We start from the raw sequence: 25,758 nt of genomic DNA on the forward strand, positions 1-25,758 counted from the left end.
ATAAATGTAGCAATGGAGATCATGCTATTCTTATTTATTTATAAAATCTGTTTATTGGCATTTCTTATAACAGGATAAACAGATCGCCCTGAAGTCAGAGCGTCTCACATTTGTAATAGGTTAAGTGGCATGCATCTAGCCAGTTGCATATTGACTGATAGGGGCGGGACATCTTCCAGTTTCGTAGCAATATTGAGAGCCTCCCACCAGCAGCCACATCCACAGAATCCCCCTAAACGTCACGCCACTGGGAGGCCTCCCCAAGATGAGACGTTAACATGTCCCCCCCTCACATCCTGCATGTTTCCCATAAGCAGTGAGCGAACTATGTAACAGTAAGGCAGAACATCAAATGCCTAGATGAGACAACAACAGCAAACTCTGACCCATAATATACCAACTTCTCAATCCTTCCCCCCGCTCCAGCTCCCCACCCCAGTGTCCCGTGTGGATGTCATTCGAGCCATATGACCTCCTTCGCAATATGTGCCCCCCAACCAACCGTACACGCCAGTACGCTCCCTCAGGTCTCGTCTCCGGGCGGCCCCGCCCCCGGCCCCTCCCGGTGGACGTCCCCATCGTGTTCCCAGCTAGTCACTGCGCCTTCCCGATCTAGTCGCACCAGGGCCTGTACCATTCCCGCCCATTGACTCGCTATTGGTGTCTTCCTAAGGCCTAGGGTTCGTTCCCGTAGGAGTGCGGTGCCCTCCGCCTTTGCCCATACCAACATGGAGCCTCGCCACGCCCGCACATGGGGCACATCAGTCGCTTTCCAGCGCTTATTAAGCAGCCGTTTTGCCACCAACAGCCCCAGATCGATGAACCGAGAAGCGACTTTCGTGGAGGGAGTCCTGTGAAAGAGGTGTAACAAGTAAACTGGCCACTCAAACGGTAGTCGACAAGTCGTGCACGTGCGGAGCGCCCCATGTACCATCTGCCAGTACAAGGCCAGTATGGGACAACTCCACAGCATGTGGACCAGGCCAACATCGAGCTCCCCACAGCGGGGACAGCCCGCGTCCAGACGATGAAAATACCTGTTGACGGATTCAGGCGTAAGATACGCTCTGTGCAGAATAAAGAGTTGTATTTGGCAGAAACGCATGTTCCGGGGGACCCTCGTTGGGCTCCGCAGCACTTTACCCCACTCCCCGTCAGTCATGGGTCGCGTCAAGTCGACCTCCCATTTACGACGCAGCGGCTCTAAACTAATCGCCGCGCGCGTACGCAAGGAGGCGGCAAACCACCGAGTCATGTGTCGCCCGCACCCCATAACGTGGAGGTATTGCATCGTGAGGTGTTGCTCCGGCTCCCCTCTGAGGTCACCCCAACGGCTTGTCAGTGTTGCCACCAACGACCGATGACGAAGGAAGTGGCCAGGCGGCAACCCCGACTCTTCCACCAACGTGGTGAATGGGAGGAGGGCACCATCGCGGTATAAATCCCCCAGCGTGTGGATATCTGCTGCCCGCCAGTCTGCAAGCTCAGTCGAACTCAGTACCCTCCGCCCACTAGGAGAGCCTTCTATCAGAATAGCTGGGGTGTACGGCGTATGGGCTCGGGTGAGGTAGAGGGAGCGACGAAAGCATTTATAGGCCACCGACACCAAGAGGGGTACCGGTTTCGACACCTTCGCGGCCGGATGAAATAATGTGGTGACGTCAGCCAGAGATAAGGGCGGCGCCGTAGTCGCCGTGTCGTCTCGCCCCCTGTCAGCCAGCCACCGGGCCACCCACTGCAACTGCGCCGCCAGATAATAATGCGCAAAGCACGGCACCGCAAGCCCCCCCTGGCCAGTAGGAAGGTACAACTTGGGCAGCGCTACTCTATGGCGCGCACTACCCCATATAAAGTCCCGCAGCGACCGCTCAAAGATGGAGAAAAAGGATGCTGGTATATAAATGGGCATGTTAGCGAAGTAGTACAGCAGCCGGGGGAGAACCACTATTTTGCCCAAGGCGACTCGCCCCGTGACCGAGAGTGGGAGCGTGCCCCAGAACCGCATCTGTGCCCTGATGGCCGCCACTGCCCTGCCTAGGTTACCTTCCATGAGGTCCGCCAGCTGCCGATAGATCTGGATGCCCAGATAACGGAAGGTGTCCGGTCGCCATTGCACCGGTACGCCCCCGAGATGATAGTGCGGGTCTTGTGTTTCAGCCCGGAACGCATAAAGGCAGGACTTGGCAGCATTCACGCGGAGACCAGAAAGAGTAGCGAATTCCGACAGAGTGCGCTCTAGTTCCACCGGAATGTGCGCCACATCTCTAACAAAGACCAGGAGGACATCTGCATAAAGCGACACCCGGTGCGTCGCATCGCCCAAAGGGATGCCCTCCGTCAATACCCTGCGAAGCGTGGCAGCCAGTGGCTCCATGGCGAGCGCGAACAGGAGGGGCAAAAGTGGGCACCCCTGTCGAGTTCCCCAGCCGATCGGGATCGCTTCGGAAATATACGGCCCGGTTCTCACCCTCACCACAGGGTTCTTATAAAGGAGGGCCGCCAACTGGAGGAACCCGAGGCCTAACCCATAGTGCGACAGCGCCGCTACCAACTACCCCCATTCCAGGCAGTCAAAGGCCTTTTCAAGGTCTAGGACCAGACAGCCCGCCCTAGGCCAGCGCTGCGCCCCATCGGTGGCCACACTGAAAAATCGCCGCAGGTTGAGAGAGGTGCTGCGTTTTGGTACAAAACCATTTTGGTCGCCGTGCACCAACTCCGACACCGTTGGGGCCAGTCGCTCTGCCAAGACCTTAGCCAGGATTTTATAGTCTGCATTGAGCAGAGCAAGGGGGCGGTATGAGCCCAGACTGGTAGGGTCTCGCCCGGGCTTGAGTAGGGAGACCAAATAGGCTTCTCGCATGGAATCGGGCAGTGTGCCTTCGTCAAGGGCCGCAAGATAGAGCTCATGTAGCTTGGGCACCAGTGTTTCCCGATATGCCTTGTAGTACTCTGCCGGGAGTCCATCTGGCCCCGGCGCCTTTCCAGAGGCCAAAGAGGCCACCGCATCGCCTACTTCCTCCCCAGTAAGAGGGCCCTCGAGGGCGTCCTGGTGCGCAGCTGGGACCGCGGGTAGGAGGGTGGCCTCCAAGAACCCATCCAGGTCTTGCGCCTGCCGGCGCCCCGTCGACCGGTATAGGGCCGTGTAGTGCACCGTCAACACCCGATGTATTTCCCGTTGGGTATACACCAGCGTCCCGTCTGGCCCACAGATAGAATCTATCGGGGTGCGCGTCTCCTCCTGCCGGAGCAGCCAGGCCAGCAACCGCCCTGCTCTGTCCGATGTAGCGTGAACCCGAGCCGAGTGAGCCGCGTAGTTGTGACATCTCTGGCGTTCAAGCAAATCAGCGTGACGTGCCCGGAGCCGCGCCAACCGGATCGAGTCCCAGCCTCCGCCCTCTCCATGCCGCTCATACCGAAGGAGACGGGACTCCAAACTAGCCAGCGACAGTGCAAGATGTCTACAGATATTCCCCGACGCGCCCAAGCAGTGTCCCCTTATGGTGGACTTATGGGCGTCCCATTCCGTCAGCGCGCTATCCGTCGACCCCTCATTCAGTTCGAAGAACTGTTCAAGCGCTGTACCCACAGAGGCACGGAATTCAGCATCTTCCAGAGCTGCCGGTTGAAGCCTCCACGTGGGGATCGGGGGCCGGCCGGGATCCCATCGGAGACGCAGCCGGAGAGGATTATGATCCGAGTGGGTCCTGCCCAAATACTCTGCCTGGGATATCAGGGGAGTCAGTGAGTGAGAGCCCACTACCCTGTCAAGTCGGACATGGAGGTCATGCACCGCTGAGTAGAACGAGTAGATGCGGTCTCCGGGATGCAGAGTGCGCCACAGGTCAAAAAGCGCCCAGCGCGTCAGCCAATCCGTAAGGTTCCTCGCGTTCGAGACTGCCTGCGTGCTCCGGAGGGGCGGGTAAGACCTATTTAGGTGCGTATCGAGGACTGAGTTAAAGTCCCCCCCCAGCAGCCAGGGGAGACCCGCGTACGGCGCCAGCACCACGGACAAGTGATCCAGAAACGACGATTGCTCAACATTTGGGGCATACAAAGAGCCTAGCAGTATGTGCTGGCCATTAAGCCTCCCACGGACCAATGTGTATCGCCCAGCAGGGTCAATCACCGTCTCCGTACACGTAAACGGTGTACCCGCCCGCACCCAGACCAGCGTGCCACGGGCATGCGCGGAGTATGTGGTCCCAAAAAGTTGACCTCTCCAGCGGGCACGCAGGCGACCGAGCTCAGGCTGTGTCATGTGGGTCTCCTAAAGCAGGGCGACGGCCGCTTTATGTCGTTGCAGATAGGCGAAAACAGAGTAACGGCGCGCCGGCGAGTGTATGCCCCGTATATTCCATGTGACTACGTCGGTGTCAGCCATCTAATGCGATCAGGGTACGAACAGGTCTCGGGGCCAGGGTCGGGCCGGTCAGAGGGAAGTCCCCGATCATGTTTGCTGTGCTGGTATGGTGCAACAAAAAATCTAACAAACAAACCTTGGCGCGCTGTTGGGCGCATCTGAGAACAATCAACGTCAAGAACAGTGTAACTATCAGGGCAAATCCCAACGTGGGTGTTCGTCCAAACCACAGGCCAAGTGCCTATGAGTGAAACGGAGCCAGATGTAGGCTAGCGGGTGCGCGGTGCGGTTGAAACCTACGCAGGTGGCTGTATCACTACATTGCCCCAGCATGTGTCATGTGTGCCTCCTATGATGTGGATAATATTGAGCCGGCGTGCGTGGCCTAACCGGGGCTGCCCGCCCCCCACCCGCTGCTGCTGCCTTCGTGCGTCTAGTGTGTGTCCCCTCGGTATCGCGCTTCCAGACACCCCTCTCACCCAGGGCCTCACGGTTGGTATGTATGTGTCGGCGCGAGGACCTACCGTTCATGTGACAGGAGGGCCAGGAGGACCCGCAAACCCCGCGGCATCTGGACCCACTCCTGCTACCTCATGCGGCAATGTCCCCCTCAGCCCCTCGACCCACAATTCACATGATTTGATCGGCAGTTTGGGGTGTCACCACTGGCAACACTTGATCGTCTGAGAGTATGAGAGACGGGGAGGACGATCTGCTTGTCGCAGGCTCGCTGTCTTCTCGGATCGCCACTTCTCCCTGACTGCTCACTGATCCCAGGGTGGCCACTGCCTCCAGGGCCTCCCGGCACTCCAGCCGCATTCTCTCAGGGCTGGGCGCCACAGCAGGGCCCAACCCCACCGCTCTGCGAGTCTCCTTGCGCCGCCGCCGTCTCGGCCTTCTCTCCTGTTGTCCACTGGTTCCCGGGTCTGGCGGCCTCTGGCCCCTAGACAGGCCCGCTTCCTCCAACCAGTCCCAGACATCCGACGGGGCATCAAAGAAACGGGTCCCATCTTTTGTGATCACCCTGAGGCGTGACGGAAACAGCAGTGAGTATGGGATCTGCAGCTCACGCAGCTGACGCTTCACTGCCAGGTAGTTGCTTCCCGCTTCTGAACCGTGGCCGTGTAGTCCGGGAAAAACATCACTGGGCTACCACCTACCAGGATGGCCTCCAACTTCCGAGTCTCGCGGAGTACCACGTCCCTGTCCCGGTAGTTGAGAAGTCGGAAGAGGAAGGGGCGCGGTCGGGCCCCGGGGACAGGTCTCCGTGCCGGCACCCTGTGTGCTCGCTCCACTACAAATTGTGGGGAGAGTACCCCCTGCGGGAGAATGTCCCTCAGCCAGCCTTCTACAAATTGCTCAGGGTGCTGCCCCTCCTCGCCCTCCGGAAGACCCACCACACGGACGTTGTGGCGCAGAGAGCGACCTTCTGCATCCTCGGCGCGATCCTCCAGGGTATGAACGCGGTCGATCAAATCCTGCAAGGCCATGGTGTGACTGCGCACCACAGGCTGGACTTCCTGGAGTTCCTGGCGCTGCTGTGCAACTGAATCCACTAACTTGCGATGATCCGCATGCAGGAGGGTAAAGTCCACCGTGACTTTGTCTATGCGAGACTCCAGTGAGGCCCTGGTCAGTTCCAGGGTGGTACCCAATCGGTCCACCGCCGCGAGCATAGCGTCCATTTTGGTCTCGAGTGTTGTTGCCTGTGGGTCCACGCCAGCTCCAGTGCGTCCTGCTGTCGGACCGGGCCCCTCTCCCCGCATTAGCCTCATTTGCTTTGTTCCGCAGCCGACCCATGGCCAACTGCTGTGCCGACGGCATTCGTTGTCCACTTGTCAGGCTATCCTAGTCCCTGGCTCAGCACCTTCAGGGCGCCGCGGAGATTGTCTCGCACCCCCACCACCAACGTTGAAGGGGGGAAGCAGCCAGCCCCCCGCGGCGTCTCCTCAGGGATTGTCGTTGCCGCCACCGGGCAGATGCCTACGGGTCAATGCCTCCAAATCTCCGAAGCCGGCAGGGCCGCCGCGCAGCAGCTTCACAGCCCGTCCGTGTTCCCCGACAGGCGGCCGCCCTCCGCTCCCAACTGCATGCCGCACCTCAGCCTTAATCGGCACCGCACAGCTCCTGCCACGGACTACACCGCGCCCGGGCTCGCCTCTCCGCTGCAAACAGGCAGGACCTCTGTCGCAACCAGCGTTCCCGCCAGCTCGTCACCGTCGACTCCCCACGGGTAGCGCGGGGCCCCCGCACCTCCTCGGGCCCGTGGCAGATGCCCGGGGGACCGGGCTCCACCGCGCCAAGTCGGGACCTTCAATGCCTCTGTCGCCTCCAGGCACTGTCACCCCCGCTGTGCAGTAGCAGCCCGCCTCTCCACGAGTGCCGCCTGCTGCCAAGTCGTCTGCGGGCCTTTGGGCCCACTATCGGTCGACGGGCCACTCCAAGAACTCCGGGATGGTCACAACAGCAGCCGGGCAGTCCGTCGCCGCCTGTCAGTACCCACAGCCAGGGCCACCACTGCGCCCCAGGGTGCGAGAGAGACCGCTGTGCCTCTCGGGTCTCCTCACCACCGCCCCTGGACTTCACCAATCGCCAATTGTGGACTCCGTGGGACGGGCCCCCACGGTGGCGAAGGCCAGCACACCGGTTCGCACCCGAGACCGGCCTCGACCAGTGTGTCCGTCTTCTCCTCGGGGAGTCGCCCCGGCCACTACGTCCAATTAGAGTTCTCGCCCCTCCAGGATTCCCCCACCGTGTAATGGCGGCATCAGAGGCTGGACCCCAGGTGCAGCATGTCCGCGAACAGCCAGCACATTGGTGAAGGCGGGGTAGAGGGCCTGCTCCTTCCGTGCTCCAGCGACGGCTAGGGCCCAAGATGACGGTCCGACACACCAAGCTGTCGTGGGGTCATCCCTTGGGGCGCGCGGCGCCTCCCGCGGGTAGCTGGCAGCGCCGCCACGACAGCCCCACACTCAGCACGGCCCCCACTCGATGCTTCAGGCCAGCCAGCCACCGGCCCCGCTGCTCCTTACCGGTGTCACCTGCTAGCTCCGGGTCCCCAGCAGGCCGCCGCCGGATCGCCTCCGCATCGAGGCCCGCAGTGCATGCGGCCCAGTCCCCGCGTGGTGAGCCGCGGACCAGAGTGCCGCACGCAGCCGGCCGCAGTCCGCCGGCAGCTTCGCACCTCTCACCGGCGCCGACCACCGGAGGGTTTAGAAGGAGCCACGAGCCGCCCCCGGCTCCAGTCTTCACCGTGCGGCTGCAGAATGCATTCACGCAGCGAGTGGTGGTATCCTTGGCCCCACCTAACACCGCTACCAGGATAAACGGCAGGATGATGGCACCAGGTTGCTGGAGCTTCAAGCTCTGGCGACCATCTTGTTAGTGCGCCCCCTAGCGCCCCCGAGATCATGCTATTCTTATACAGCTGGCAGTGGTAGCCAGAGCAAAATATGCCATATGCATGAAAATGAGCATTAAATATAGAAACACATTTAAGGGATTACGTTATTTAAATTGAACCTTTTTTGCTACTATGCAGCTGACCAAAACGGCCCATACAATAAACCATTTACCAAAAGGGTGAGGTTATGTTTCCTGAGGAGAGACATTGCATTGCCTTCCTTAATGATAGCACACCCCACTGGCAGACAGTCTGCATATCTCTCAGTTGCATGACTTCCTTTTAGGGTGTTTTACAAGCTTCCTATTTTAATCTGTTATGGGAAGCATCACAATTCTATTGATTCAATCCAAAATATAAAGTACATTTATGAAATGTTATTCTGAAAGCACATATCTGGTGAAATATTTTAAAACAGATATAGTAATGAAACTGAAATGTGGATTAACCAGATTATCAGTCCTTCCTTCACTTCCCATCTAGTTACAATTGGCGTGCATGTGAAGAAATAAATGTAATTACGTAAAACGGAAATAGTTTTATATGTTTCAAATTCTGCAGGTTTTCAAACCAGAGACTCATTCCAGCTGCATGAAATCACTAGATGAGAGGTCCACTCAAAGAAACAGTTGAGAAGAGTGTCCTTCAAACCAGATGATTCTCTTGTTACAAGATACACTTATTTTAATTAACGTTAATTGTTTGTTGTAGTATGTTTTTTTCCACTAAATAAAATCTGCGTTTTTTGCAAAAGTGTCATTTGCTTCAACTCTTCAGAAATCTTTTTGAAAATATCTTTTTGAACTTTGGAAATGTTGAGGTTGATGGTTAATGTATAGATTGTGTTGCTATCTTATTCTCTATTCTAATTTTGCTTTGTTTGACAAATGGTCTCTACAGGGGACCATATTGGAACAAATTACCTTACCTTGTCTGAAAAATTCCGCATAGGAAGCAAATGCATTTTGCATCCTAGTTTCCTGAACAAAAAACTTCAACATTATCCAGTCCTTTAACATATTGAATGCCTTTCTAAAAGCATTCAACTATCCGTTCTCTGGTAGGCGGTCAGCCAGGGGTGCTCAAACAATTTTCACTGTGGGGGTTACTGGCCATCAATGTCAGCTCTTAAAAACATAAGAGTTTTGCACAATCCTGTTGTTACTTTAAAAAATATATATTTTTATTAACATTTTTAAAAAGCCATTCTTTTTACAATCCAGGCAAACTCACAATTGCACATTCTCACAGCATTGCATAGTTACACCATCATCTGGATCCTGCCCCAAAAAAAGAGACTTCTTTCATTTCATCACAATTTAACCTGTTCTACTGTATCTTCAGTAACTTCTTGGAGTTTGTGGGTGACTGATTAAAAATAATTTCCATGTCTTTCTTGCACACTAGTAACACATTTAAGCTGTAATTAATCCCCTGACCTTCCCCCAACAACTTTGCATTTCAATAACAGTACTGATTTTCTATGTATTGTTTCCCTGAGCCAATCAATCTAGTCTACAATAACTTGAAATACTTGTGGACATATATTTAAAGATGGGCTTGTGTCAGTTTTGGCTTTCATTACCAATAAAATGACGTCCAACTCATCCTTTAAGGGGCCCTTGGGGTTTCTCCTATGTATGACTGTTAGCGCCATCACTTCTGCTCTTGTCCACTGAATCACATTCCTCAGCCACTTATCCATATTTGGAGCTCTTTTCGCCTTTCAATCCATAGCTATACTTCTTTTTGCCAACACCAAAGCCAAATCAACTAATTTACCTCTCTGTCTATGGAATGTTTTATTTGTCCTAAGAGACAGTTCACTGGATCGAGTGGCACCATCTGCCTACACGTCTCTTTTATAGTGGTCCCGCTTTGCCCCAGAAATCCCTAATATACAAGTGTTGGAAATGACCATCTTTTGCTTGGTATTCTCCAGGACTTTTGCTTTGAATGTTTTGTTGTCCGTAGAACTCTGCCTTTTAGCCCTTCTAACCAGTGGTATTGTGCCTGTGCTCACCCTTTAAACATGATAAAAGTGGTATACTCATGACTGCCATATTTATCTTACCTGTTAGTCCCTAATATATGGTACAAATTGTACCCAAGACCGTATGTTAAATGCCACTAGTGGGCCACAGCACCAATTTTGCCACAAACTACAATGGCAGTACAAGTATGACTGCGGCCCATTGGTACTATTCGTAGTCTGCAGTTTTAAATTGCAAATTAGACCTGTCAAAATAACACAATTTTATTGATCAAAACCTTCATTTGAAATATTTATAAGTCACCTATTAGTAGGCCTCATTGCCCACAAGGCATGGTTCATCGTATTTGAAGGTAGGACATATAAAAGTTTAGTGTTACACATTTTCTCAAGGTGACAAAGCCCTAAGAGCTATTTGTCCGCAGCAAGAATGGCTGCTCCTTAGTGAAATTATTTACAAAGACAGCTGTGGCACATATTTCACTGCTCTACCTTATTAGTGTTCAATTGCCATAGGATTTAGGTGCTACACTCCTAGGCATTTTCTGTCTACAACCCATTTATTTTTGCAAGCAAATACATCTAATGTTATCATATGGCCGGGAGAAGCACTCTAATGTCCAGTGTTCACTTGCTGTCCAGATAGGAGTCCAATTTGTAATCTTATTTCCAAAAGTACAGCAGTCCAAACTCATAAAGAAGAGAGATTCACGACACATGATTTTATTGTATTCAAAAACCTTTTTTCTTTCAATAATCCAATAGATAAACTTCAGCCAGCCAAAGCAGGACAGGCAGAGAACTCTGCACAAAAAAAAAATAGGCCTGTCCTAACTCCACGGACAGGGGTGGAGAACTCCACACATAAAATTATATGTCTGTTCTTTCTTTTCATATGTGAAGTTATCCGCCCCGACTGCAGAGTGTCCGCACTCATAAACTTACTACTGAATTGCAGTTATGAGAATACTGAATAAGAGTAAACTTACACCAACGTGTAAGTTGGCGTTTGTGAATCAGGCCCTCAGAGTCTGACACTATGGGTAGATACACAAATGCACAGGGGATACTTGGCAATAAGCATGTCACGCTCATTAAGGTGTATGCCCTCAACATTGAAAACCCGGACTTTTTCAACACCCTGTTATGTTATGTTCTGTTTTGTTGTCTTATGTTATGTTACATTATGCTATGCTATAGCGATTTTTAAAGAGAATGGCTGCCTCACAGGGCTTCCCACCACTAGCATAACAGAACAAAGCAAAAATGGGTGAGTTAAAATAGCCAGGTATTTAATTACTTGTGGAAACTCTCTAGAAAAGTACAAAGCCTTAACGGAGAAGGGGGGGGGGGCGGTGTACCTACACATTGCTCAGTTTAGGCCCAAGGTATTTGAAGGAGCAACCTCTTTGTTGTATCAAATGTACTAGTGGGATCAAAGCTAAGTTTGGATTATACAGGCATAGCAGACATTTGGGGAGATACTGATACACTAAATTCGTTAAATGTTGGGGGGCCGATCAGAGTATTGGCTTTGCACATAAAGCTTAACACTTTAAACTTGATGTGCATGTTGACAGTAAGCCAATTGAAGTTCATATGCTGGATGGAGACGGAGACATGCCTTGAAGCATGACAGAGGAGACGAACTGCTGCATTCTGAAGACTTAGAGGCCTCCAAGTAGAGCACATTGCCATAATGTAGGCGAGAGATGATAAGTCCATGGACTTCTGTCCTCTGGGTGGAAGTGGGGAGAAGCCAAAGAATCTTCCTCAGGCATCCCAGAAGGCTGAAACAGCTAGCAGAGACCACATTAATTTCATAGTCCCTACAGATTCTGAGAACTTTGACAGACTGTTTTTGACTAGGAAGGGGCTCCAACCCATCCGGCCCCCATTGCATTCCCCAGAGATGCATCTGGTTCCCCAACCAGAACTTCAGTTTGTTCTGCCTGATAGAAATGGGGTCTCTGAGTGGCAGAGGTATGCAAACCTTTTTGACTGCTATTCTGGGCAGCCATGGATCACGAGGTAGCCCAGATTTAGTCAGTTAACCCTAACATCTCCACAGAGTCTTGAGCTCCACTTCCTTCTAGGTAGTGTGCTGAAGGCCAGTACCAAGAAAACAGTCCACAGGCATGGTGGGGCTCAAAGCAGCCTTCACAATACCTGAAACTCCCCCTATCCCCCGACTCAAATAGAGCAAGGACCACTGTTGTCAGCCACCACAACTTGGTGGAATGCATTGGGAATCACCTGCTGTGGGGCCCCCAGCTGACTCCTTTCCATAGTCATGCTGGTACCTGTAGCCCTCAGAACCTCAACACTATGCATATTGATGGTGACCCATTGCTTATACTTTGTAGTATTGAAGGGCATATGGATCTTAGGAACCATCTCACAGTCACCCAGGGACATTAGGGTAATCCCACCAAACCCTTCCCCATTAACTGGGACAAACTTCTTCCCCAGCACTATACTAACCACTCATGGAATCTTTCCTCCAGTGGGAGGTGTAGCACTTTTTGGGCACTTAGGATCTTCTTTTGTAGTGTCCATACTCAAAGCACTCATAGCACTTGGGAGACTTGGGCTACTGACTTTTGACAACACAGATTTTCTTCTGTCGGCCAGATTTGGAAAGAGAACCAGACCCCTTCTCTTGTGAGTTGTTTTGTGGGCCTTTAGAGAACTTTGTCTTGTTATCTCCCCCCTTCTTCTGGTGGGGACCCTGACCATGCATTTGACAGTCCACCCTGAAGCCTTCTTGAACACTCTGGTGCTGACCCAGATGTTCACCTCCTTGGCAAGGTTCCTCAGGTTAGTTAACTTGCTATCAACCAGTTTTTGGCACAACTCTGGATAACACATATCAAGCATGTGTTCCTTTAAACTTAAGTTGTACAGCCCTGAATAATCTTCAACCTAGTTGCCCCTCACCCAGCCCTTCAGTGCCTTGTTGGCATAATCCAAGAAATCCACCCAGGTTTTTGATGAGATTTTGTGGCTTTCCCTGAATCTGAGCCTATACCTCTCAAGGCTCAGTCCAAACCTACTGACTATGATGGCCTTCATAGCAGTGTAGCATTTCTGGTCCTCTACATCTAGTGTAAGGAGTGTGTCTATTCCCACTGTGGACATATACCTCTGTAGACTACCACCCCAGAACTCCTCTGGGACCATATGCACTCTGAAAGCCACTTTATAGGCTGTAAACCCTTTGTCTATGTCATTCCCTACCACATAACTGGGTGCCAAATCCATGGGTATTCAGAATCTGGACTCATCAGTGGGCAATGCACGTATGTTGCCACCATTGCTGTCGCTGGACCCCACTTGTAGGGCTCTTATGTTTAGCTCTCCCATGCTGTGCTTATGGGCTATTTTTCTCTCTTCCATGGCCAGCTTTTTCTCCACTAGAGTTGCTCTTTCTCCATTTTAGCAAGGTCTTGCTCCTTCAGTAGCTTGGCACGGGCCTGTTCCTTCTCCAATTTCAATTGTGCAAGCTCTAGTTTCAGCTTTCCCTCCCCCCACCTCTTCTTCAGCTCCTCTGGGGACAGGTTCCTTGAGGACACACTGCTGCCTGGTCTGTTACCACCCCCCCCCCCACATCAGTAGGGTACATGAAAAGCCTTGCAGACTGGTCCTGCTCCAATTCCTCCTCAGACTCTGATCCCTCCTCCCCATCCTCTGTGTTGGACTGGTGGACTACTGCCTATGCTTTTAAGGCTTTTTGAAGCTCTGACGTCTTCGCATTCCCCTTAGTGAACACACTTCTTGCCTTGCAGAATCCCTTGAGCTGGGCCTCCAGATTGGCCACCTCGGCTTCCATATTGCCAGATAAGGCAACAGACATTGCAGGGAAAAAAAGCATTGGACAAAAGACTTTTGGAAAAATCAAAGATGCCAATTTAGGGAGAATTGAAAAAAGGTTTGAATTGGCCTTAGCATAGAGTTGTAGGGAACAATGAGTTACTATATGGTATTGCATGAACACAAGTCCTATTCTCACCGCTAATCACCAATGTTAGAAATGGGGTTTCTGGTTGGCATAAGTATTCACCCTGTCCAAGCTGGAATCACAACTCTAGTCAGGGTAAGCTTGATACACACTAAAAGATAACCTGTGCACACCCTCTGGTAACTTGGCACAGAGGAGTCAAGCTTATCTAAAGAGGCATGCGTAAAGTATTTGTGCAACACAGATACACACACGCACACACACACACACACACACATAGGTAAAAGAATATACTTATCTGGGGTGAATATTCACTCAATCATTGCTAAACTCTCCTCACCTGCAGCACTTGAGTCGTAAAGCAGACATTCACGTGGGGGCGCTTCAACAATTATATTCTTCTTCCGGGCAAAGGCACTTCTTTTCCTTACTACGGGTTTACAGCTCTAAGATTCCCCCTATCCTATCGTATGCTCTGGAGTACATTCCAATTACCCAGTGGCATCAAATACAAACTAAAGAAGGGAAAATCCTCCGCAAATTGGCTAAGGTCCAACAAGCTGTCCCTGCACAAGCACTGCGTTTGGAATGTTCCTTAGTTAGCTCCTTCGCCAGAGCCATCACCAATATATTAAGATAGGCTTACAATCTTTAACATGCAGATCAAGACACCTTAAGACTTTTAAATGGAGACATTCGTGCCTGAATCCACAAAATATACTTTAAGTCAGAATCTGATTATTGCTTTTAAATTATCAAAATGCACAACTGTACTCTTGAAATCATGGACTCCCGCCCAATTGAAGCTTTTCCTCAAACATCTGATGCAGAGGATCAGCTTCGAACTGGACATTTTGCACTGTTCTAAATTGCACCATTATGAATTTTATGCAGAATCAATTGCATACAAACAGGTTCATCAATATATTCGTTTTTCCTTAAGGCATGGAATCCGGCGTTGTATAATTTTATTGAGGCTTGGGTTACTCCCTTTTAATTCATTGACTTTTAAATGGACTCATAAAGAAAATGCTACCAGTATTTGCAATTGTTGCAACGGTGGAGTGCAAGATCTGAAGCATGTATTGTCGGTATGTCTGAATTCGAAACTGGTCGAGGCTAGAAGGCGCTACTTAAAAACAGTCCTATTTAGATATAACAGCGCATCTGTGCAGAGTCTGATCTCGCTTTTTAAATCTCCCCCAGACGAACTTGTGTGCCATAACTTGTCTACATTTTTAAAAACTTTTTAAAATCTGTATTGAATGTTTTTACGTATATTGTTATGACAAATGTTTTGTTTGAAATTTTTTGTTCGCAGAGGAGAACTAAATCAAATAAATTAAACTTGAAACTACAGGGTCACAACAAGATACAAGAGGCATTTTCCTGCAAATGTCCAGCTAAGTATTTCCCACAAGACTGCCCTGGACCCTGCTGTAGTCTCAGCTGCATTGAGCCCTGACCCCCAAGTGCAGTCCCTGGATCACTTGTCTGTGTCTTGCTAGCCTTTTACTGCAAACATGAAATTCCAGGTTGTAGAAACGTTTATATTTCGGGACCACAGGAGGACCAGGACAAATCTACTTAGCTGACCTGCTCAAGATGCATTAACACTGAGATAAACATTTAGGTGTGTCGTACTCGGAGCTTATTCGCAGGCAGCAAATCTGGTTCAGCGAGACCTTGCGAAGAAGATATCTAGCCTTGTGAAACTCTCTTCTGCTACATCTGCAACCGTGCTCCGCTAAAGGTTTACGAGCTCTGAAAAAGTGGCCAAGTACATACATAGAAATCTTGACTGGGCAAAGGTGCTAAAACTATCTGGCCAGCCAGAGCACTTCCATGGGCGTAAAATTCAACTGCTCACAATGTTTCCTGCCAAAATTAATGGCTTCACTGGGACCACGTCCAACGCCTATATGACCTCATGGAGCACACCTGGGCTGCAGTCTGCTGCCGTGCCCCACTGCTCCACCCAAGGTAAAACCTCTGAGAGGGTCAAACCTTGTTTCTGTATATGACACTTGCTCCATTGCGGTCAGCCTCAAATCGTGACTAGGTGCAGTCTACTGTGCCCACTTGACTGTCATTGACACTAAATACTTTTTTATAGCTATTTTTGTTTAAACTTTTAAAAATACATATCTCAGGCTCCCCTTATTGGGATTTTAATATTTTGGTGTCCTTTCATGTATTAAAATTGATTTTTATTGTATTGTGTTCTGACTTTAGTACTGTTTTGGTACTGCAGAAAGGCTTTACACAATGTCCGAAGTTAACCCTTTCTCTTCTGTAGAATTGCTACCAGGTAGTTTAGCTCAGGTTAATTTAGTGACTTTGTGCATTGGCCCTGACATGAGTTGCGATTATTATTTGAGGAGGGTAGTGACTGCCCTCAACTACTACCCTGATTTCTTACTGCTATGTATGATAGACAAGGGCTGGTTGTATAAAGGCCCTATGGTTTGCTCCTCTGCAGTTCCTAGGTAGATCTCCAAAGCATAGTTGTTATATGATACCCATTAATGCGCCACTAATGTGTGGACTCCTAAAATATAGTTTAAAAAAGTATACACCTACCGAGGGTAGTACATTTTACCTCAGGGCTCGTTCTGTTTCATACTCAAAGTAGTTTAACTACTAATTTGTGCCCATGAAATGACCTTGTCTATTCTCACATTTCTTCCAGACAAATGCGAATGGTCATTCGTTTGTTTGCAGCAGCACGATTTGAACAGCCTCTGCCTTATCACATCACACCAAAACTCACCCTTCATAGGTCACAGTGCATGTACGCGTGCGCACACACACACACGCACACACACATACACGCTCACACGCACACACACACATATACAGACACTCTCTACCCGCACACATTTAGGAGATTATTTTCTCCTTACTCTCAGCTGCCTGCACCAGTCCACATCAGGTTCTCAGCTGCTGGGTGCTCCAGGCGGGCCCCGGGGGAAGTGAAGGTCGCAGACCAGTCTTCCCCCGGGGAATTCGCGCAACGACCGGAAGGACATGGTGGGGGTGGGATCATAGGAAGGAGAGGGGCGGGAGTTGGGAGGGTATATAGGTGTCAGGAGAGGAGTATCCGGCCTCTTCCTGACACCTGAGCACCACCGGGGAGGGAAAAGTTTGTGGAGATTATTGTAGGGTTAGGCCATCTGCCGCTTTGTCGATCGGCGGGGGGGCTGACACTGGGGGGACCGTGAAGTTTTCCACAACTGTCTTGACGGCATGGTGATTTCGGTGCGGCGGACGTTGGAGCGGCATGGAGGGTTGGCTGGGCCGGCCGGGCGGATACTGTACGTCCTGGGGCGGCGTGGCTGGCGGAGGCGACCGTTCGCTTCAGGTAGGGGGGGAGGGGGGGCTGCCCGATTGCGGTGTCCGGGATGCGGGGTGGCGGGGGAGGGCCCTGCATGCGGGCGCGCCTGTCGTCTGCGCGTGCGTGCTTTGCGGCCCATGCGGGAGGGGGTTTGGGGGCTGGGACGGCTCGCTCGGCTGCGCGACCTGGTCAGGCGGCGCATGGCGGGACTGAGGCGCGGGACGGCGGGGTATGCGTGTGTCGCCCGGCGCGCGGTCCTCTTGGGTTCGAGCCTCGCGGTCGCGACCCCCCCCCCCCTGCTTAGCACTTGCCGACTTCACATAGAGCGCTTTGACGCAGGTCCCATCAGGCAGAAGCTGTCTATCCATAACCGGGGTCAGCATGAGCATATAAGGCATCGATTGAAGCTCATCAGGACGTTGCCGTCACTGCCCTCGGTACTCTGTCGGGAGCAGGTCCGGACTACGCGTCCCAGGCACTGTTCCCAATACGGCGCGCGGGCCCCAATGTCCCCACAAGCAAGTGGGGGCCCAATTTTAGCGCGCACATACCACACAAAGCGCATTGAGACCGTTCGCGCCGCCGTTTTTAAAAGGTGAGCGGCGCGAAAAACGGTCATTTCAAGTGGCTCCTTTACTTGCTCCAATTCTTTTTCTTCTAGTGGGCGGTTGCGGCGCTGCTACTTGCTGGCCTTTGGAAGAGTATTCTGTTAGTTACATTGCCTGTGTGGGGCGCTGCAATTCACACCCACAGCTAGGCAGGGTTCGGCACTGGTTCCGGGGGGGGGGAGGCGGGGGCAGGGGCAGTGGAGGCGCAGTGAGGCAGGGTGTTGCGTAGGTGCTGCAGCGGGGGTAGGCGGTGCAAGGGGAGGCAGGGAGCAGCAGGCAGTGGTGGCGGGGGTCATCGAAGTCCAGATGAGGGACTGCCAGGACGGCATGAGACCCGGTGGTGCTGGGGACCCATTCAGTTTAGCAACCGAGTGGGGGGGGGATCCAGGACCGGCGGAGAAGGCCGGCAGATGAGGGGTGTTGCCAGCGGGGCGCACAACGGCTCTGAGACGCTGGCCAGAAGCAGTAGGGGGGTCCGCGGCGGCCTGCCCTCCTTCGAGGGATTCGCGCATTGAGCATCGCAATTTTGTGAATACTACCGAGTTCCGATTATGTGCGGTGTGATGGGTGGTATGACTGGGGCTGGGGGTGCGGATGGAAGCCTGTGACGGAGTGCGACGGTAGAGGTGTTGGTGTGCCGGATGCAGTGCGATGGGCAGGGTGTCCTATGGCGTGGCGTTATATTGTGAGGTTTAGGTGATTCACGCCCTGGTGGGCACCGGGTGCTAATGTTTAGGTCGGTGCAAGGAGCGACTGGCGTCTCCAATGGGGTTTTGGAGAGGGGGATTGCCAGGGGCGGGGGGGGGGGGGAGGGAGTGCAGGTAACCGGTCCATTGTGTTATTTGTTTCAGGCGATTGCGGCCTCAGACGGCGCAGGGACAAGGAGCTCCGGTCTGGAAGAGGAGGTCCTGGACGGACGCTCAGGTACATGACTGTGGGGGGGGGGGTTTTAAATCTTGGTGTCGTACTTTGCCGATACCGGTCCATGCCCTGGTTGTCACCGGGTGCTCAATTTCTGAGTTATGCAATCAGTGGTGATACCTGCAAGGATTGGTACGTCGCCAATGGGGCCTTGGAGTGGGGAATTGCTCTGGAGGGAGGGGGGAGCAAGGTAACCAGTCCATTTATTTGTTTCAGGCGAGTGTGGCCTTTCGACGGCGCAGGGGCAAGGAGCTCCGGTCTGGAAGGGGAGGTCCTGGAGGGACGCTCAGGTAAATGACTGGGGGGGGTTTTCAGCCTTGGTGTCGTACTTGGCCGATACCGTGTCTACGCCCTGGTTGGCACCGGGTGCTCCATTTCTCAGTTTATGCAATGGTATTTCCTACAATGAGGTAAGGACAATGCTGGAGGCCTGGGGAACCCAGGGCCCACGTGACGCACAGCTGGTCAGCGGGGGAGTTCGGTGGTGATGCATACAAGGATTGGTACGGCGCCAATGGGGCCTGGGAGCGGGGGATTGCCCTGGAGGGGGGGGGGGTGTGCAGGTAACCAGTCCATTCTGTTGTTTGTTTCAGGCGAATGCGGCCTCGGATGGGGCGGGGGCAAGGAGCCCCGGGCTGGAGGTGGAGGTCCTGGACGGACGCTCAGGTAAATGTCTGGGGGGGGTTTTCAGCCTTGGTGTCGTACTTGGCCGATACCGTGTCCACGCCCTGGTTGGCACCGGGTGCTCCATTTCTCAGGTTACGCAATGGTATTTCCTACAATGAGGTAAGGACAATGCTGGAGGCCTGGGGAACCCGGGGCCCACGTGACTCATAGCTGGTCCGCAGGGATGGTCGGGGGTGATACATGCAAGGGTTGGTATGTCGCCAATGGACCGTGGAGTGGGGGATTGCCCTGAAAGGGGGGGGGGGGTGTGGGCAGGTAACCAGTCCATTTTGTTGTTTGTTTCAGGCGAGTGCGGCCGCAGTAGGAGCGGGGGGCAAGGAGATCCAAAGGCGTCTCCGTTTTGGCGAAGGAGGTCCTGGACGGATGCTCAGGTAAATGAATTGGGTGGTTGAAGGTCTTGGAGTTGCACTTGGAAGCTTAGGTTTCACGCCCTGGTTGGCACCGGGTGCTCATTCCTCAGGGTCTGCAAGGGTAGTCCTTCGGTAAGGTGGGGACGATGCTGGGGGCCTGGTGAACTCGGGGCCCGACTGACGCGCAGCGGAGGCGGCAGGGGAGTTCGGGGGTGATACATGCGGGGTTAGACAGGGGCCTGAGGGCCTCAGTATCTGGCGCGCGAGCGTCGCGAGGCGTGACGAGGGCAGTGTTCTGCGGATGGGGACTTGCAGGGGGACTGGTGGAGGTAGTTGTGGTGATGATACAATCAAAGTAGGGAAAAAGAAGCTGTGATCCAAACGGCTTCCAGCTAGTCATAAATAATCAAGGGAGAATGGATCACTTTTTGCTGGCACCAGGGTTCAGGGGTTGTATCTGATATAGGTAAAAAACCCTCACTCACGTCAAGATATGTATGGGCGGTATATCTTGGTTCTCCGCCTTTAAATACGTGATAGCATCATCCTTGGGTTTATTCCATGCATCCTCCAACCCGGAGGGAACCACTGAATTCTCCAGTAGTGATCGGGGAAAAAATGATAAAATAAAAAAGTGAGGAGTGCTCAAGTGAGTGGTTAAAAAAGAAGTGTTCCTCATGCTGCCTATAAAATAGTCTTTATTCTGATAGGTGCTGGGGAAGCGTTGAAAAGGTCAACTTGCAGATAGGATGTGTAATGAATCCTCTGCGATATTAAACATAGTGATCGGTCGACATGTTTCAGCTCTTGTAAGGCCCAGAGGAGGGTCAGGGAGCTTTCTTCAGGACCTCAGGTGAATAAAGAAAATTAAAAAAAAAAAAAAAAAAAAAAAAAAAAATCAATTACATGTAGAAGTTCCAATGTCAATTCAGATGGACTTCGTCAGGATTAGTACCTGATATTTTCACAGTGCGAGCTCCGTACGAGGACTGGGGCCGAGGGGAAGTGGCTCCTTTGCGGAGTGGCACGAATCTTACGCCTGTTGAGGGAATAGAAGGGTTTGGGCGAGGGTTTTGGAGAGTTTGGGGATGGAAAGGACAGGAACATGATACTGCGGGACTAATTATTCTTTTTCTACTGCAGGTGGGGGGAGTGGCCTGGGAGCCAGTGTGGTCGCATGGACAGGCGGACACTCTCCCGAACGTTGGGCAGCAACAGAGGCGACATGGCGGGTGTACGGATGTCATCTGGCAGGGGAAATGTAGTCATTTGGGATGTATGTTGCTTGTGGGGGAACGGGGGGATTGACTCGGGGTGAGCGTGGCGGCCAGTGGGTGACTGTGCCATACGATATGGGGAGTGACTCCACTACAAGCGAAAAACATTGGGGAGAGGGTTCTTCGGAACAGGGCAGGTCTGATTTATTCCAAGAGATTTGGCATGGGAAATGGTTCGATGACGAGGAACTTGGGAAGCGGGTTAGGAAGCAGCACTGCGCAGTGCAATGAAGGGTCTCTGGGGGACGTCGAGCATGATTCCAAGGAGTCAGGCTGCAATGGATGAGGCTGTCTGGGGGACGCTGGTGGCCTGGTGGGGAGGGGGGCCCCTTTCATGGATGGGGAGGCTCCTGGACATGTTTCTGGGTTTACGAGGGACACTGGAGTAAGGGTGGATGGGCATCCACCGATGGTGCATTGTAGAGGAGCAACTTTTGTGGGGGCGGTTTAAACATGCTTTACGGCTACTAGCCCACTGGTCAGGGGGACTGTTTGAGGGGACGGTTGGTTTTTGGGATGGAGCATTTGTTATGGCTGGATTGCCATGGAAATGTACCTTGTCAGAAAGTTGCGCTGGCTGTATGGGTGCATGGTAGGCCACCGAGGGTGCCTGGCAGAGGACGGATTTTGAGGGCTGTCGAAATTGCTTACGGGGGTACGGCCCGCAGGTAATGGGACTATTGGACGAGGCACAGGCGGTCTTGTTGGGGGCTGGGATGCTCTTCAGGGTTGGGGGGCTTGGCGGGAAGGTTACTGGATTACAACGGATATTGGCTGTACGGGTGGATGGTCATCCACCGACGGGGCCTTGCCAAGAAGGGAGTTAGGGGGCGTTGGACCAGGATTACAGGGGGACGGTCCACGGTTAAGGAGCCGGAGGGAAAACAGCGAGGTGGTTGTTTGCGATGGTACGATTTGCACGGGCGGGGTTTCGTGTTGAAAGGCTGCTGGAGGCCGCAGGACATAGTTTCAGGGATGGATGGGCATCCACCTGCTGTCTGGAGCGTTAAGTTGGGCAACCTGGGGGGACCGGTGGTCCTACTTCGACCAGGTGCGCCTTTCGCATTCTGGGGTGTCCTGGCGAGAGAGAATGTTGGACAGGATGTAGGTTTTAGGGGATGGGGGGTCATCCACGGGGTGCCGCACGGTAGACGGGATGGAGGCGAAAGGCGCACTAGAGCTGGGGGTGGGGCAGGGAACCGCCCTCCGGGGGTTTCCCTGGTTGGCGGTACTTTGGAGGGGTGGGTAGTCACATACGGGCGGATCCACCCCTCGGGAGGGGAGAACGGTACACAGGTGACTGATAGCGGGCGCGGGAAGCAATGACCAATGAAGGAAATTACACTGAGGATGCTTGGAGGGCAAGTGATGGGGAGAGGAAGGAGGTCACCGAGTGAATGGGGGAAGAGTCTAACAGGTGAGATGGTTTTGAGAGTGGATGAAAGGAGAATGAGTCGGTATGGGTTGGGGAAAGGATATTTATTGCATTTATGTACTGTCGAATAAAGTCTAAATGATTGCAACCATGTCCTAATAAAATGGCCTTTTACGCTTCAAGTAACAGCGTGGAGTGTGGTTCTTGCGCGAGGCGGGCCCCGGGGGAAGTGAAGGTCGCAGACCAGTCTTCCCCCGGGGAATTCGCGCAACGACCGGAAGGACATGGTGGGGGTGGGATCATAGGAAGGAGAGGGGCGGGAGTTGGGAGGGTATATAGGTGTCAGGAGAGGAGTATCCGGCCTCTTCCTGACACCTGAGCACCACCGGGGAGGGAAAAGTTTGTCCGCCCACCCACCCTACAGACATTAGGCGAAGGGTGGGGATAGATTTTGGGCTGAGCGTGCTAGTTTAGGGCAGGGTTGCAGAGTAGAGGCGTCACGGTACTTTGGAGGGGTGGGTAGTCACATACGGGCGGATCCACCCCTCGGGAGGGGAGAACGGTACACAGGTGACTGATAGCAGGCGCGGGAAGCAATGACCAATGAAGGAAATTACACTGAGGATGCTTGGAGGGCAAGTGATGGGGAGAGGAAGGAGGTCACCGAGTGAATGGGGGAAGAGTCTAACAGGTGAGATGGTTTTGAGAGTGGATGAAAGGAGAATGAGTCGGTATGGGTTGGGGAAAGGATATTTATTGCATTTATGTACTGTCGAATAAAGTCTAAATGATTGCAACCATGTCCTAATAAAATGGCCTTTTACGCTTCAAGTAACAGCGTGGAGTGTGGTTCTTGCGCGATACGCCCTTGGCGCAGGCATACAGCGCACACTGATTCATGTACAACAGCAGGAAACTGAAAGCTGGAGTCTGCGCAGTGCACTCACGATACTGACGCACTGCTCAGTCTCCAGCTTTCAGATTGCTGTCCGGCAGCTGCTTCCTTTTTCACCTCACCCTCTCCCAACTTGTCATAGGGAGAGGTGGGGTACGGCACTTCAATTAACCCCCCCTACCCTGTGACATCGTGAAGTAACAGCCTGATGGAATGTAGCCCTTGGCACTACAGGGCTGAAGCATGAAGTACCTGGCGCTGCTCTCACAGGTAGTGCTGCAACATCTCACCCATGGCATGACAACTGTGTGTGTCAGGCCCCTAATGCCAGGGTTGTGTCTTTGCCATCCCTGGAATACACATTCCCCGCCACACACTGCTGATCGCACCTCGCTCGCGAGGACAGTATGCATTTTTATACTGATAGTGAATAATAGCTTAATGATATAGTAAAAAGAGGGGCAGAAATCAGGAATGCTGCGCCCCATTTCCGATCAGAGAAACAATCGCTGCCTAACTCGTGTCTATCTGGATTAGTGTTTTCCCGCCTGCATCTGTCATTTTGACCTTTCAACTAACTCCTGACCACATAAAACCAACCACCAGGTATACCACACCCAGGAAGCCAGTATCTACCTATAGGACCTGTACCCACTACCTTTAAATTATATAGCCGTTCCCATACCGCTGGCCTTTCTGGCCAGAAGCTATCCCATCTGACTGCGACCTTTCCTGCATCCTGTCTTCCAGAATTACACTAACATTAACCCTCTCTGCTTCTAAAGACTAGATCCAGAGGCGGAAAGGTACTCAGGGATACCTCTTCAGGAGCACAAAGGGTGCTGAGGCCGAATATCCCCAGGAAGTCTGTGCGGTGAACCCTGGGGTGCGACGGCGCCCCATCTTTCCTACGGGCGGTTGGAAACCTGTACAACCAGGGGTCGCTTGAACGCTCCGGCCCTCGTAGGGGGGGGGGCGTGAGTTATATGGTGGACCAATGGTTCACCGGAAGTGGGAGGGGCTATCCCCTCACCACAACTGCTAAGCACCGATTGGCTAAGGCCACAATGCAATTTGGCCCCTCAGGTGGTAGGCCGCGAGGGGCGGCTTGCCTTTGGATCGTCTGTAAAATAACCCACCATGTTGGCATATTTGGCATGCTAATAAACCTGCAGCAATTTTCTCTACCAAAAAGTTGTCTTGCCTGCTTATTTATTCTACTTGTACGTTGCTGCGGGAGGGCTGGTGAGTGTGGCCGATATTGGCACTATAGAACAAATGGTTGTTCTATTGTCTGGACAGAGTTTGTTCCTCGCAGGGTTTGGAGAGGGGCGGTTAACCTGGGTGTGGTGGACAAGGCCAGGCGTAAGTTGAACACGGAAATGGTGAGATTTTGTCGGCAGTCGGGGATTTGCAGGTTTGCGCATAAAGATATTAGGTATGACACGCCGGAATTTTTCAGAGATGACGGGGTCCATTTATCCCGGCTGGGTATGGACTTGTACCTATTGGAGTTGAGAGAGGTGTTGGCCAGGTAACTGGGTGTTTATAGGCGTTGAGAAGGGAGTTGGGGTGTTGTTGTGGGGGGCAGAAAAAGGGGGAGGCGGCATATCCGCCTACACTCCCGCCTTTTTCTGGGTGGCGGGGTGGTTAACAGTTGGCCGGGATTGGCTGTAGTTTTTTGTTATATGTTGGTAGTTTGTGAGCAGGAGCAGGGAAAGGGTAACCATGTAGGATACGTTTAGATTAGAGGTTGGTTAGTTACAGTAGCACAAAGGCAGGTAGGGATTAGGGTAAAGGGAGTTTAGGATTTGGAAATGCTACATTGTGTAGGATTGGGTAAGATTATGGTTATGGAATGTTATGTTGTATTTCGTGGGGTGGGGGATCTGATGTGGGGATCGTAGGGGTGGGGGGAGGAACAAGGGGTCAGGAAATTCTTGTATAGTGAGGTTCTTAGTTTGGAAGGCAGTTGCCAAGGGTTGAAAATTGTGATATGCACCTGTTTCAATAAAGCGGCCTTTTCCACACACAGAAGGTGGTTTCGTGTCGGCTTGCTCCCCCCCTTTACCTCCCAATGGGGGCTTGGGGGGCAGCCGAGCACGCCGAGGTCTGCCCTCCGGGCAGATTGGGAAGGGGGGGGTGACCGACGAGTGGCCATTTTGTATGTTTTTTGGGCTACATTGGGACTAGCCCAATTGTAGCCCAATATTGGGATATGTAGCCCAAGGGGTATTTTTTGCATTTTCGCGCCACCCCAGCCACCATTTTAGGTTTGGTTACCTGGTGGCTGGGAGCGCTGACATAGTTAGGTTTTTGTCCCCTCCCTCCCTCCCCAGTTTTTAGGTATTTGGGGGGGCGTTTTTTATGGTTTTCTAATTGGTCATTTGGGTTTTTGTTGGCGGCATTTGTTGGAACAGGTACATAGGGGTTGTTATATATGGTATGTGTCGCTTGGAACAGGTGCAGGCGGGGTGGTTGACAGTTGGCCGGGATTGGCTGTAGTTTTTTGTTATATGTTGGTAGTTTGTGAGCAGGAGCAGGGAAAGGGTAACCAGGTAGGATAAATTTAGATTAGAGGTTGGTTAGTT

The sequence above is a fragment of the Triturus cristatus genome, chromosome 11 (assembly GCF_964204655.1).
Source record: "Triturus cristatus chromosome 11, aTriCri1.1, whole genome shotgun sequence".
In the NCBI taxonomy this organism is placed as follows: domain Eukaryota; kingdom Metazoa; phylum Chordata; class Amphibia; order Caudata; family Salamandridae; genus Triturus; species Triturus cristatus.